Consider the following 15,273-nt stretch of genomic DNA (forward strand, 5'->3'; position numbering starts at 1 on the left):
CAGTGTTAAAGCACATAAATGTTGCTAGTTAAATTACTTATTTCACGGGTAAAGAAAGAGGCACATAATTTCGAACTTATAAAAAACTTTATTTTGCTTTGAATTGTTTCTAATTTGAATGTGCCAAAGTTTTCGTGCTAAAGGCCATAAATGTTGTTAGTTAAAATCACTTGCTTCAAAAGTAATAAAGGAGGCACACTATTCTGAACCTACTTGGAACTTAACTTTACCTTGAACTTATTTCTGAAGTTAATTAAGAATATGGTTAGTGTAAATTGCTATAAAGCATTGAAAAATAAATAATTTCAAGTGGGGTTAGAAAGCAGTATTAGTGTGATGCAAATTGTTTATGAAATGTGTGCATAGTTTGCTTACAAAGGAAGTGACTGTTTATGGGTCCCCACTATATTATTTTCCATTATGAGAAAGTTAAACTAAAGATTGTTTTGCTAAAGAAATCTGAAGTATTTCTATAAATGAGAAAGGGTAAAAAGTGTTTGTACAGTGTTATTTATATGCATTTGTGGCGTCTGTGTTAGTTAAACCTGGACTCTTGTCATATTTCATTTAGTCTCGTGAGGTCTTTGATAACCTTTTGGTGCTGAATTGGTTAATGGTTGAGGTGGTGATTATCATCAATAGGAGTAAAGCGCTAATTATCTTTGTGTGATTGCCAATTTATGCAAATAATAACTACTGTTTACCACGGGTCAGTTCATCACTGCACTTTACTGAGAGAGAAAGAATGAAACCCCCTTTTGCTAATTTATATTTAAATTCTTTGAGCTTAATGTTTCAAATTATGATACCTAATTAGGCTGGCGACTGTTCTGTATTTCATTTACATTAATTCTACTTCTTTCATTACTTACAAAATTAAAGTCCTTCAGTTTTCTACTAACTGCCATAGTAACGAAATTCATGTTCGATACCGTCTGTCCATTAGGTTACCTCAAGGTCAAACTTCAAAATTCCTCCAAGAGGGTAACACTTCAATTCAGTTCCATCTTTAAACCACCACCACCATCATCATCATCATCATCATCATCATCATGATTGCATCTTTGCAGAAAACTGGGTAGAATGTTTATGAACAATTTGCCTCTCTCATTTTTTATATGTAAAACATAGTCATTGCAAAACTCTTTGTTTGCTTGCTGATTCCACTCATGACATAAAACCCTTCCCAAACTGTATTTTGGGTTTCATGTACAAAATTCATATTTTCAATGCTGAAACCACTTTACTACATCACCTCATATTTTCCTCATTTACCAGAATTATGAGAATCTATAGCAACTAAAGATAACGATAGGTCTCATGCGGGACCAACATACTTGACTCAATCCACAGTTGTCTCAGGAGCAAACAAAGGAATATGCTGCATAATATTCAAATTCAATTAAAAGACAGTTTTGGAAAGTAAGATTTGTTCAACAGATGCACGAGGAAAAAACATCATTATTACACAGATGAATGCAAACTAAATACTTCAGCTGTATTATACTACAAAACTAGAACATTAAATTCTTCATTACTTCAGAAATATTACAGAGATGCAAAGAGGAAGACCAGTTTCTGTTAAGATGACAGACAGGTTTGTGGAATTCAAAGTGAACTCAAGTATGGTTGCTGTCACAGTAACGTAGATTCAGTACAATTTAATGCACAACAGAAAAAATCTCTTAAGAGTATAAAATTTTATGAAAAGGATAGTTGCTAATCACCATATAGTGGAGATTCTGTCGTAGATACGCACGACAAAGTCAGAAAGTCAGAATACTCAACAGAGTAGCATGGAGAGCTGCATCAAACCAGTCTCAGGACTGAAGACCACAACAACAACAACATTTAATAGGTAATGAGTTTTAATGAGATAGATATAAATATGTTTTGACATAGCAAATCAACTCGTTGCATTATGCACGATATGTATTCTCTTTGTAAGAACAGAAACTTCCGTGTTGCTCGAGTGCGCGATCAAGTAGTCGTCGACTGCGGATCTGCTGTAACTTTCACGTATGGGCATAGAATTGTTAATTTACAACCCACAGTTGATCTAAAAATTATTCTAGGGAACCACGGTACGACTTTGGTGCAAAAAAATCGCACGCGAATTCTCAAATATCGGCGCGGTGTTTATGGTACGTGGCTGGATATTGGGCATTATCGTCGCGTGTGTAATTCAGTAGCATTAACCGCAATTTATGGAAATTAGCTTGATAATTACTATCAAAGACTTATATGAGTGGCATAGTAATCGTCTCGATGCTTAAAGCAAGTGAGAAGCAATTCACTGTCAGGATATGACAAATATTAATCACTGCATAGTCAGCTTGTTGATACACTGCTCAGCAACTCATAAACAGACAATGACAGAATTATTGAAACAATCTTTTAAGTATTAATGACCACTACACACACATTAGAAACTAATTACTCTAACTGTGAGTGACCACCGGATAGGACGAGCCTTTTTTTTTTATTTCAGTTAATTGGAATTAATGAACTTGTTTCAAGGTTGAAACTCCATCAATCGTCTCGCTCTCATTCAGTTTAGTAGAACGATAGATAGTACTAGGAACGCTACTATTTATAGTTTTAAAAGAAAGAGAGCACATACCTGTTATTCTTTTAGAAAATGTTCGTAAACTCAGTAGTCATTCTTCTCACACCAGAGGCACGAGTGATGCTCTCTCACAGCACTACGATATCGTCAACCACCACACACGTGCCCCCTTCTCACTACATTTCTACATTGAAAATCCTGAGATATAACCGTGATACGAAGAAGGAAGAAAGAAGAGGAAAGATCAGCAAAAGAAATGGAGCAAAGAGAGAAGAGAAGGTCACATTTGGTGCCCAACGAGTCGGCCTGAGTACTTTGCAGCGCAGGAAACATCTGGCCGCAACGTCTAACTTCGCACACACCGACTGAATAAGTACTCGCTATTGAAATGTGAGACTTGCAGGTATTTGTAGACTAGTGAATCGAAAGTTGTTATAGTATTCTTTTGTGTGTGTCGTAATAATGTCAGTAGCAGTAGTGTGTTGGGAGATTTAATTTGTGAAAATGCATACTCAAAGAAAAAGAGAGTTTTATAAGAGTGGGAAAAATATGGACACAGGGAGTAGTGATAAGTAAACAGAACCCGAGCCTCAGGCTGAGGCGTTTCAGGAATTAAATGTGGGACAGACATTGCATGCGCTAACGGAGGAGAGCCATGAAATGTCACTTGTGAAAGAGAGAGGATCACAAACAACAAGGTTTGGGTGAAAAAGATGTCCATGATACTGAAACAGATACGGAGACAGGTGCCACAGCCGTGGCCCAAGTGAGGTAGAGATGTCCACTAGCATGATAACGGACAGACACCAAGATATTGGATTTGTTGGTGGAATTAAACACAAACGAGGATTCACTGAACACAGAAATGAGTTCATTGAAAACAGACATGCGTTCGCTGGACACAGACATGCGTTCGCTGGACACAGACATGCGTTCGCTGCACACAGACATGCGTTCGCTGGACACAGACATGCGTTCGCTGCACACAGACATGCGTTCGCTGCACACAGACATGCGTTCGCTGCACACAGACATGCGTTCGCTGCACACAGACATGCGTTCGCTGCACACAGACATGCGTTCGCTGCACACAGACATGCGTTCGCTGCACACAGACATGCGTTCGCTGCACACAGACATGCGTTCGCTGCACACAGACATGCGTTCGCTGCACACAGACATGCGTTCGCTGCACACAGACATGCGTTCGCTGCACACAGACATGCGTTCGCTGCACACAGACATGCGTTCGCTGCACACAGACATGCGTTCGCTGCACACAGACATGCGTTCGCTGCACACAGACATGCGTTCGCTGCACACAGACATGCGTTCGCTGCACACAGACATGCGTTCGCTGCACACAGACATGCGTTCGCTGAACACAGACATGCGTTCGCTGAACACAGACATGCGTTCGCTGAACACAGACATGCGTTCGCTGAACACAGACATGCGTTCGCTGAACACAGACATGCGTTCGCTGAACACAGACATGCGTTCGCTGAACACAGACATGCGTTCGCTGAACACAGACATGCGTTCGCTGAACACAGACATGCGTTCGCTGAACACAGACATGCGTTCGCTGAACACAGACATGCGTTCGCTGAACACAGACATGCGTTCGCTGAACACAGACATGCGTTCGCTGAACACAGACATGCGTTCGCTGAACACAGACATGCGTTCGCTGAACACAGACATGCGTTCGCTGAACACAGGCATAGATTCATTAAAAATAGAAATGGGTTCCCTAAATGAGAAATTTGAGAAATTACAACTCAACTGGGAAGAACAATTAAATGCTAAGTTTGTAGAATTTAAAACAAAAGTATCTAAGGATATTAATGATTTAAATTCTGAACTTAAAGGAAAAATAAACGAAGTAGACAGTAAATGTAATATTATTTCACAAGGGCATACCGATTCATCAAACAGTCAGTAGTTGCGAAAGAAGTTGTCTGAAAACCGGTGTGCATATCGAAATTCTGTCCGCAAAATGACAGATTTCGAAAAGGATACTTGTAAGGGTATCGATAAGTATTTAAAGGAACAAACTCCAAAATTGGAGGAAGATCTTAACGAATGGATTGGGGTTAAGAAAAAGGAGGGTGAGGAGAAATTTAATAACACTCTCGAAGTGAAACGATCCGAACTTATCGAAAGGAAACAGTCGGAACACGACAAACTTGTCAAATTGTTTACTGACGAATTTCAGGCAATTAAAGAAAGGATAACTGAAGAACTGCCGAAGGGGCAAAGGGACAATTATTTAAAATATCTGATTTAGGTTGGAGGTCATCACAAAATGTTTTGTCTGACAATAATCCTTCAAAGGACAAATTGAAAAACAGTCGACACTGCACTGAGAGTAAACGTAACTACGGTAACACGGTAGCTGATAAATCTTACGAAAGTTACGAGAATGAACGTGATCCGTTTGTACAGAGGGGGTATTTATCATCTCTGAAAGTTCATAAATAACTTCAAGCCTTTTTTTCCACACCGTTGCTCGGAAGAAGATAAGTTTCAGTTCATCGTATCCAAAACTACAGGTGAAGCAGCACTGTGGGCTGAAGAAGCAAGCGAGAAATGTAGTACTTTGAGCAGCTTTTCTGTCAAAATACTGGTCCAAGAGCAAACAGGAAGTGTACCATTCCGAATATTCTAACAGTGAGTGAAGTTCACTGCGGCAGTAATTCGAAAAATACATTAACAAAATGAGATACTGGAGCGCGCCCATCTCACAGCATGAAGTAATGCGCATTCTAAAGCGAAGATTGCCAATTCGTATTCGAGAAAAACTGATAAATGTACCTTATTGTTATGTGGAACAGTTTTTGTGTGCAGCTGATTCTATTGATCTGATTATGGAAGATGCCAGAATTTGGAATGATAATCAACGGTCTATTACACAGCGTAGTGATGCGGGTATTAACAGTCGTGGTGGTGGTTGTAATGACGATAACAGAGATAGGACTGCTAAACCTGCACTAACAGAAGGAAGCAAATGACACACTGTGACTATCATAAAACTAACAACGAAAGAGATCAATATAAACGCAATGCTTATTATACTAAGAAAACTTATGGGAATAATGGTAATCACGTAAATTATGTCAAGACGGGAAATTCTAATCGAAAACGCAGACATGGTGGGTATCCGGAAGAAGACCCTGATAGGATACAACTGTGGGTAGATTATCTGCAAGGTAGTGCCCCAGCGTCACAACTGCAAGGACCGATGCCACTGAGTGACAAACCAATACCGAACTATGAACAGAATATTTGTATAGTTGAGGTTCATGAACCACTGAAGAAGACATCCACCGAAAGGTTAAACTAAAATCGGTCTCCAAAAGCCTTCCTAGTATGACTGGGGATGGGAAGAAGGGCAGGCATCATTTTTCAGCAGAGATATTGATATATAAATATGCTTTGGACTTAAGGGAACAGTTGAATGAAGAAGTGTCGAATAGTTCCAATAAATTTGGACGAATGTTACAGGCTAGTATGCAAATAGCAGTAAATGGTATCGAAATTGAGATCTTGATCGACACAGGCGTAAACATTAGCGTAATTATGCAAGATTGTTATAAGCAGATCAGCAGAGGAGGGAGAGTATTAACGTTTTGTGTTACTGGATGCACTGTATCTGTCGCATTTGGTGCGAAAGCACAGAGAATCTCAAAACAGGCACGAGTCAACATTATAATGCAGGGGGCTACTATAGATAGTAGCTTCCTGATTGTTTGGAAAATGGCCGTACCCTGTGTTTTTGTGTCTCGACTTTTTGTGTAGAGCCGGGGCAGTTATTAATTTGAAAGAAGGGACATGCACTTTGAACACCGGAAGTGAGATTATGACAGTTCCTGTGACGAAGGGGCAAGTAGTCCCAGAGCAAAGTTGTATAAAGCTAATGGTTAGCTATGTTGGTGTTAAGCTGGATTCAGAAAATGAAATTTATTTTATCGAATCTTCTGAAGAAGAGAGAGATCAAGGTACAATACAAGACAAGGTCAGAGGGAAGACTTCCTATGTTTGTTAACTAATTATGCACCAGTATTTAGTAAACATGCAGGAATCATCAAACAGTTAGAGTTTAATATTCGAACCTATCCTCTTGAAGCCCTTTGTTGCACTTCATACTATATTCCGTGGTCTAAGAGAGAGGCGCTGAAAAAAGAAATTACTAATATGTTAGAGTGGGGAGTAATAGAACCCTCTAATTCTCAATATTCAAGCCCTCTCTTGGCTGTCATAAAATCGAATGGTGATGTAAGACTAGTTCTTGACGCTCGGGAAATTAACAAAATTATTATTCCAGTACAAACGAGGCCCGAGAATTTAGAAGAATGTATTCAGAAGTTTAATGGTGCTCGCTTTGTGACATCCCCGGATATGACGAGGTCCTATTGGCCGATGAGAATAACAACTGAATCACGGAAGTACACTGCTTTTATCTTTCTTGGGAGAAGCTATCAATTCACGGTTATACCATTCGGCTAAAACATCAGTGGAGGAGTGTTTATTTGTGCATTAGATACTGTACTAGGACGAGATCTCCTTGACAAAGTTACTTTGTAAGTAGACGACATTCTGATCCCGACTACGAAATGGGAGAAGTATCTCGATTTGTTGGAGAAAGTATTAATGAAACTCGCAGAGTACGGAGTGACAGTGAATCTGACAAAGTCAAAATTCGCCAAGAATCAAACAAAGTTTCTCGGATACATAATTATGCTGAACGGAATTATGCCCAAACCCAAGAAGATGAATGTTATCAAAAAGTGCCCGAATCCTCAGAGTAAAAAAGAATAAAGTCTTTTTTGGGGCTCGCTTCACTCTTCCGTCGATTTCTACCTGACCAAATAATTAGCCAAGACTGTTTACTACTACTACTACTGCGAAAGAACGTTACTTGGAAATGGACCCAGGAATGCAGCAAAGCATTTGATAAAATCCGGCATCCTTTGATTGATGCACAACTTCTGCACCATCTGAATCTGGAACAAGACTTTTGTATTGCAAAGGATGTGTCAGAAACAGGTTTAGGTGCCTCATTTTTCCAAATAGATGATCCAAGTGACCTGAATGCCATCAAAATTATAGGGTTTGCAATCAGAACATTGTCTAAATGCGAGAGAGCATATTGTACCACTGAACTAAAGGTTTAAGCTGTCATTTGGGCACTCAAGGTGTTCAGATATTTTGTTTGTGGCAAGAGGACTACGATATACTGTGATCGTAAGGCTGTATCACGTATCTCGACAGGTCGAATCTGTCATTCATGGTTAACCCGATGGGCCTCGTTGTTACAATACAACATTTCGCTGCAATACATAAAGCTAAAAGACCGTGTAATTTGTGATGCTTTATCTCAACTACCAAAAGGGAGAATGAATGAAGAGGATGATGAACTATCTTTAAATTTTTAAGTAATGGACATATCAGAAAATTATTATGAAGGCAAGTTTCAGAGCTGTGTCAAAAGCTGCCACAGTTGCAAGAAGAAGACCTACACTGAAAGCCTGTTAGGGACAAGATGATGCACAAAAATCCTACTAATACTAAATATCAATGTACTGTACAATCTGAGGTATTATTTAGTGAAGAATCTACCAATACCAACTGGAAAGTTTGCGTCCCACAGGGTTATACAGAGCCATTACTTTGGCATACTCATTTGAAGTGGGGACATTTTGGGCCTTTTAAATGTAAAGCCAAGTTGGGCGAATGTTGCTATTATCCGAATAATATTCTGAAGAAATGTAGAATATGCCAACAGATCAAACCCATAAATCATTGTCAAAGAATTGAACTACATCCAATAATTCCTCACCAACCTTTAACACTAATAGCTTGCGATGTGTGTGGTCCGCGTCCAACTGCACGAGGAAGATTTAAGGATATACTGGCTCGTTACAAGATTTTTTTCAAAATATGTCAAATTATATCTGTTACGGAGTCTACATGTCCGACCAATGTTAAGGAGATTTATCATCAGTTACATTACTGATTATGGTAAACCGAAAATGATTCTGACAGACAATGCAGCATATTTTACTAGTGGATTGTGGAAAAGGACTATGAAGGAACATAACTTCAAACATATATACATATCCCCGTTTTATCCTTGTAGGAATCCGATAGAGACTATTTCAGGAATTAACCGCTTTCTACGGGCACATACACGACAGCGACTATACCGGTGGATTGATTGGTTGCCAGAATTCGAGAGGATCTACAATGACGTACCACACGGTTCTACTGGATAACTACATAATGCGTGGAAGAAATGAATTTCAAGATTGGTTAAGGAATTGGCCCAGAATTCAAGAAGATGATTGTACGCAAGAGGACATTCTGCAAAAACTTTATGAGAACCTACATCATGCTAAACTACGGAAAGCAAAATTTGACAAAAGTGTACAGAAAGTAATCACATATGCAGTTGGTGAGAAAATACTATTAAGAAATCATCCAAAACCAACCAACAAGAAGAAACTTAACAAAAAGTGGCAGTATTTGTATATCGGGCCTTACAAGATAATTCAAATACCGTATCAAGGAAGTTACATATTAGCTGATGTGACTCAGCCACAGTTACTTACAAAGTAACTTTGTCAAGGAGACCTCGTCCTAGTACAGTATCTAATGCGATAATAAACACTCCTCCACTGATGTTTTAGCCGAATGGTATAACCGTGAATTGATAGCTTCTCCCAAGAAAGATAAAAGCAGTGTACTTCCGTGATTCAGTTGTTATTCTCGTCGGCCAATAGGACCTCGTCATATCCGGGGATGTCACAAAGCGAGCACCATTAAACTTCTGAATAAGTTCTTCTAAATTCTCGGGTCTCGTTTGTACTGGAATAATAATTTTGTTAATTTTCCTAGCGTCAAGAACTAGTCTTTCATCACCATTCGATTTTATGACAGCCAAGAGAGGGCTTCAATATTGAGAATTAGAGGGTTCTATTACTCCCCACTCAAACATCTTAGTGATTTCTTTTTTCAGCGCCTCTCTCTTAGACCACGGAATATAGTACGAAGTGCAACAAAAGGCTTCAAGAGGATAGGTTTGAATATTAAACTCTAACTGTTTGATGATTCCTGGATGTTTACTAAATACTGGTGCATAATTAGTTAACAAAACACAGTAAGTCTTCCCTCAGATCTCACGTCAGATATTCAGATTAAAAAACTTTGTCTTGTATTGTGCCTCGATCTCTCTCTTCTTCAGAAGATTCGATAAAATAAATTTAATTTTCTGAATCACACTTAACACCAATACAGCTAACCACTAGCTTTGTACAACTTTGCTGTGGGACTACTTCCCCCTTCATCACAGGAACAGTCATAATCTGACTTCCGGTGTTCAAAGTGCATGTCCCTTCTTTCAAATTAATAACTGCCCTGGCTCTACACAAAAAATCGAGACACAAAACACAGGGTACGGCCATTTTCGAAACAATCAGGAATGCACTAGCATTATTATATATCAATATCTCTGCTGAAAAATGATGCCTACCCTTCTTCCCATCCCCAGTCATACTAGGAAGGCTTTTGGAGACCGATTTTAGTTTAACCTTTCGGTGGATGTCTTCTTCAGTGGTTCATGAACCTCAACTATACAAATATTCTGTTCATAGTTCGGTATTGGTTTGTCACTCAGTGGCATCGGTCCTTGCAGTTGTGACGCTGGGGCACTACCTTGCAGATAATCTACCCACAGTTGTATCCTATCAGGGTCTTCTTCCGGATACCCACCATGTCTGCATTTTCGATTAGAATTTCCCGTCTTGACATAATTTACGTGATTACCATTATTCCCATAAGTTTTCTTAGTATAATAAGCATTGCGTTTATATTGATCTCTTTCATTGTTAGTTTTATGATAGTCACAGTGTGTCATTTGCTTCCTTCTGTTAGTGCAGGTTTAGCAGTCCTATCTCTGTTATCGTCATTACAACCACCACCACGACTGTTAATACCCGCATCACTACGCTGTGTAATAGACCGTTGATTATCATTCCAAATTCTGGCATCTTCCATAATCAGATCAATAGAATCAGCTGCACACAAAAACTGTTCCACATAACAATAAGGTACATTTATCAGTTTTTCTCGAATACGAATTGGCAATCTTCGCTTTAGAATGCGCATTACTTCACGCTGTGAGATGGGCGCGCTCCAGTATCTCATTTTGTTAATGTATTTTTCGAATTGCTGCCGCAGTGAACTTCACTCACTGTTAGAATATTCGGAATGGTACACTTCCTGTTTGCTCTTGGACCAGTATTTTGACAGAAATACGATGAACTGAAACTTATCTTCTTCCAAGCAACGGTGTGGAAAAAAAGGCTTGAAGTTATTTATGAACTTTCAGAGATGATAAATACCCCCTCTGTACAAACGGATCACGTTCATTCTCGTAACTTTCGTAAGATTTATCAGCTACCGTGTTACCGTAGTTACGTTTACTCTCAGTGCAGTGTCGACTGTTTTTCAATTTGTCCTTTGAAGGATTATTGTCAGACAAAACATTTTGTGATGACCTCCAACCTAAATCAGATATTTTAAATAATTGTCCCTTTGCCCCTTCGGCAGTTCTTCAGTTATCCTTTCTTTAATTGCCTGAAATTCGTCAGTAAACAATTTGACAAGTTTGTCGTGTTCCGACTGTTTCCTTTCGATAAGTTCGGATCGTTTCACTTCGAGAGTGTTATTAAATTTCTCCTCACCCTCCTTTTTCTTAACCCCAATCCATTCGTTAAGATCTTCCTCCAATTTTGGAGTTTGTTCCTTTAAATACTTATCGATACCCTTACAAGTATCCTTTTCGAAATCTGTCATTTTGCGGACAGAATTTCGATATGCACACCGGTTTTCAGACAACTTCTTTCGCAACTACTGACTGTTTGATGAATCGGTATGCCCTTGTGAAATAATATTACATTTACTGTCTACTTCATTTATTTTTCCTTTAAGTTCAGAATTTAAATCATTAATATCCTTAGATACTTTTGTTTTAAATTCTTCAAACCTAGCATCGAATTGTTCTTCCTAGTTAAGTTTTAATTTCTCAAATTTCTCATTTAGGGAACCCATTTCTATTTTTAATGAACCTATGTCTGTGTTCAGTGAACACACATCAGTTTTCAATGAACTCATATCTGTGTTCAGTGAACGCATGTCTGTTTTCAATGAACTCATACCTGTGTTCAGTGACCCAACGTTTGCGTTTAATACCACAAACAAATCCAATGTCTCGGCATCCCTGTCCGTTATCACGCTAGTGGACATCTCTACCTCACTTGGGCCATGGATGTGGCACCTGTCTCCGTATCTGTTTCAGTATCATGGACATCTTTTTCATCCAAACCTGGGGTTTGTGATACTCTCTCTTTCACATGTGACATTTCGTGGCTCTCCTCCCTTAGCGCATGCAATGTCTGTCCCACACTTAATTCCTGAAACTCCTCACCCTGAGGCTCAGGTTCTGTTTCGTTATCAACACTCCCTGTGTCCATATTTTTCCCATTCTTATAAAACTCTCTTTTTCTTTGAGTATACATTTTCACAAATTAAATCTCCCAACACACTACTGCTACTAACATCATTACGACACACACAAAAGAATACTATAACAAGTCCTGATTCCGTAGTCTACTAATACCTGCAAGTCTCGCATTTCAATGGCAAGTCTTATTCAGTCAGTCCGTGTGAAGTTAGAAGTTGCAGCCAGATGTCACCTTTCTTTCCAGAGTGCTAGGTCTGCATGGTTCGCAGGAGAGCTTCTGTAAAGTTTGGAAGGTAGGAGACGAGGTACTGGCAGAAGTAAAGCTGTGAGGACGGGGCGTGAGTCGTGCCCGGGTAGCTCAGATGGTAGAGCACTTGCCCGTGAAAGGCAAAGGTCCCGAGTTCGAGTCTCGGTCCGGCACACAGTTTTAATCTGCCAGGAAGTTTTATGCAATGATTAATATTTGTCATATCCCGACAGTAAATCGCTTCTCGCTTGCTTTGAGCATTGAGACGATTACTTTGCCACTCGTATAAGTCTTTGATAGTAATTATCAAGCTAATGTCCGTAAATTGCGGTTAATGTTACTGAATCACTCACACGACAATAATGCCCGATATCCAGCTGCATACCTTAAACTTCGCGCCGATATTTGAGAATTCGCTTGCGATCTGTTTGCACCAAAGTCGGGCCGTGGTTCCCTAGAATAATTTTTAAATCAACTGTGGGTTGTAAATTAACAATTCTATGCCCATTCGTGAAAGTTACAGCACATCCGCACTCGACGGCTACTCGATCGCGTACTCTAACAACACCGAATTTTTTTTTCTTACAAAGAGAAAACACGTCGTGCATAACACGACAAGGTGATTTGCTATGTCTAAACATATTTATATCTATCTCACTGAAACTCATTAAATATTAAATATTGTACATAATTAAGTTCTTTACTTTGTAAATAATCAACGAAATTAAGAAATAAATGACACATATAAAAAAAAAAAAAAAAAAGAAATCGCAGGTCGATATGACATCACGGGTCACTACGGGTTTCAACCCGCTACACTCGTGTGACGCAAAGTAGATCTGACTATATAGGACATACTCGTGTAATGTTAGACCAACCACCCAGGATGCCCACTGTGGCTGGTTATCGTGTCCCCACCGAAAATCTCTGTTCTCGTAGACTGACACCTTCAACCTATTGCCCACAACCTACCCTCCTATATAAAAGATGCCAACCATTTCCTCCACCGACTCTCGAGAGTTCCTGTTACTTTACCATGCGGTACCCTGCTCGTCACTATTGATGCCACCTTCCTTTACACAAACATCCGTAATGCCAATGGCCCTACCGCTACTGAACATTACTTTTCCCAATGTCCGACAGATCCAAACAGACTACTTCCTTCCTACTCACCGTGAGCAACTATATCCTTACCCACAATTACTTTTCCTTTCGAAGGCAATAGTTACAAACAAATCCAGGTTACGGCTATGGACACCTGCACGGCAGCATCCTATGCAAACTTATTCACGGGCCATCTAGAGGAATCCTTCCTAAACACCACGAATCCCAAACTCCTCACCCAGTTCAGATAAACTGATGATATCTTTGAGATCATTGAAGGTGAGGACCACCTATCCACATTCCTCCACATCTCATCTTCTGCCCCATTCTCTTCACCTCGCTTCACCTTATCCTACTCCACCTAATAAGCCACCTTCCTCGTGTTGACCTCCACTTCAACTGCTGGCACCCATTTCATACAAAGAAGTCCGTTCCACACAGCCTAGTCACTGTGGTCGTCTCACTGAGGCCTGTACGGACTGTAATTACTGTCCCAACCTTACAAAAACAGATAGGCCGTGCCTTATCTTTCCAGTCACCCACCAACTCCTAAAGCCCCACTGTCTGGCCGCAGAGGAGCATTCCCCTCAGGACTCGGTACCTCGGAGCAACCAAATTACATTCTCCACCACGTTTCTGACTACCTCTTGCCGTGCCCCGACACGAGAAATGTCCTGCCAACTATCCTTCCCACACCTCTAGCAGTCTTATTCCACCTGTGCCCACCGGAGCTACACAATATCCTCATCCGTCTCTACACGACCCCCGCTTCCGATCCGTCGCCCGTGGCTCGTGTCCCTGTAAAAGAACTAGACGCGACACCTATCCCGAACATCCTTCCACATTGCAGTCCGGTCACAAACATCAGCTACCCCACGAAATGTGGGGCTACCTGCGAAACCAGTCACGTCGTCTACAAGCTGAGCTGCAACCACTGTAAAGCATTCTACGTAGACACGACAACCGACAAGCTGTCTGTCTGCAGGAATGGCCACCGACAAACTGTGGCCAGTAAACGAGTGGACCACCCTCTTGCCGAGCACACTGCTAACGTGGCATCCTTCATTTCGATGACTGCTTCACAGCCTGTGCCGTACGGATCCTTCCCACCAAAATCAGCTTTTCTGAATTGCGCAGGTGGAAACTCTCCTTGCAATATATCCTACGTTCCCGTAACCCCCTCGGCCTTTCCGCTACGCCCCCCCCCCCCCCCCCCCCTCCCACCTAACCTCTCGACTGAAGCTAACTGATGTATCCTCTCTCCACCTCATCCCTGCACACCCCCACTAGCAATACTTTTACTGTCCCCACCCGTACTGTGTTACCACTCCCCCTCCCTGTTATGCATACCCAGTTGCCTCTCCCATCATGCATTGTTGCTCACAGACTGCCTTCAGTTGCCAGGGACTGTAGTCACGTGCATGTGAGTTGCAATTTACCGCACGCATGTCCGTCTGTGTGTGTGTGTGTGTGTGTGTGTGTTTTTTTTTTTTTCTATTTTTGACAAAGGCCTCGTCGGTCGAAAGCTCACTTTCTGACAGACTTTTTGTTGTGCCTGTCTACGACTCGGCATCTCCAGTATACGATGAGTAACAGCTATCCTTTTCATAATATTGTCTGTCGGTGTATAGTAATGTAACTGAAAATAGAGCGAGCCACCGGGCAGCTTAATTCTGTCACTAAATACATTTTCATACCTCCACCTTTCTAACTCGTGGGGAGCGGCATATCTCTGAAATTCGTTTCGCGTATTTAGACTCCGACTCTCACTCGAGACAAAGAGTCACTGTTGCCGAATGTGCAGTACTTTTCATTTTTGTGAAT

At 40.6% G+C, this 15,273-nt stretch overlaps 1 protein-coding gene across 1 annotated transcript in view; it reads right to left on the reverse strand.

The window, feature by feature from the left end:
• Positions 1 to 15,273, reverse strand: part of LOC126109687 (plectin-like) — a 247,037-nt gene that overhangs the window by 26,534 nt on the left and 205,230 nt on the right. The window lies entirely within an intron of this gene.

This window comes from Schistocerca cancellata, chromosome 12, assembly GCF_023864275.1.
Source record: "Schistocerca cancellata isolate TAMUIC-IGC-003103 chromosome 12, iqSchCanc2.1, whole genome shotgun sequence".
In the NCBI taxonomy this organism is placed as follows: Eukaryota; Metazoa; Arthropoda; class Insecta; order Orthoptera; family Acrididae; genus Schistocerca; species Schistocerca cancellata.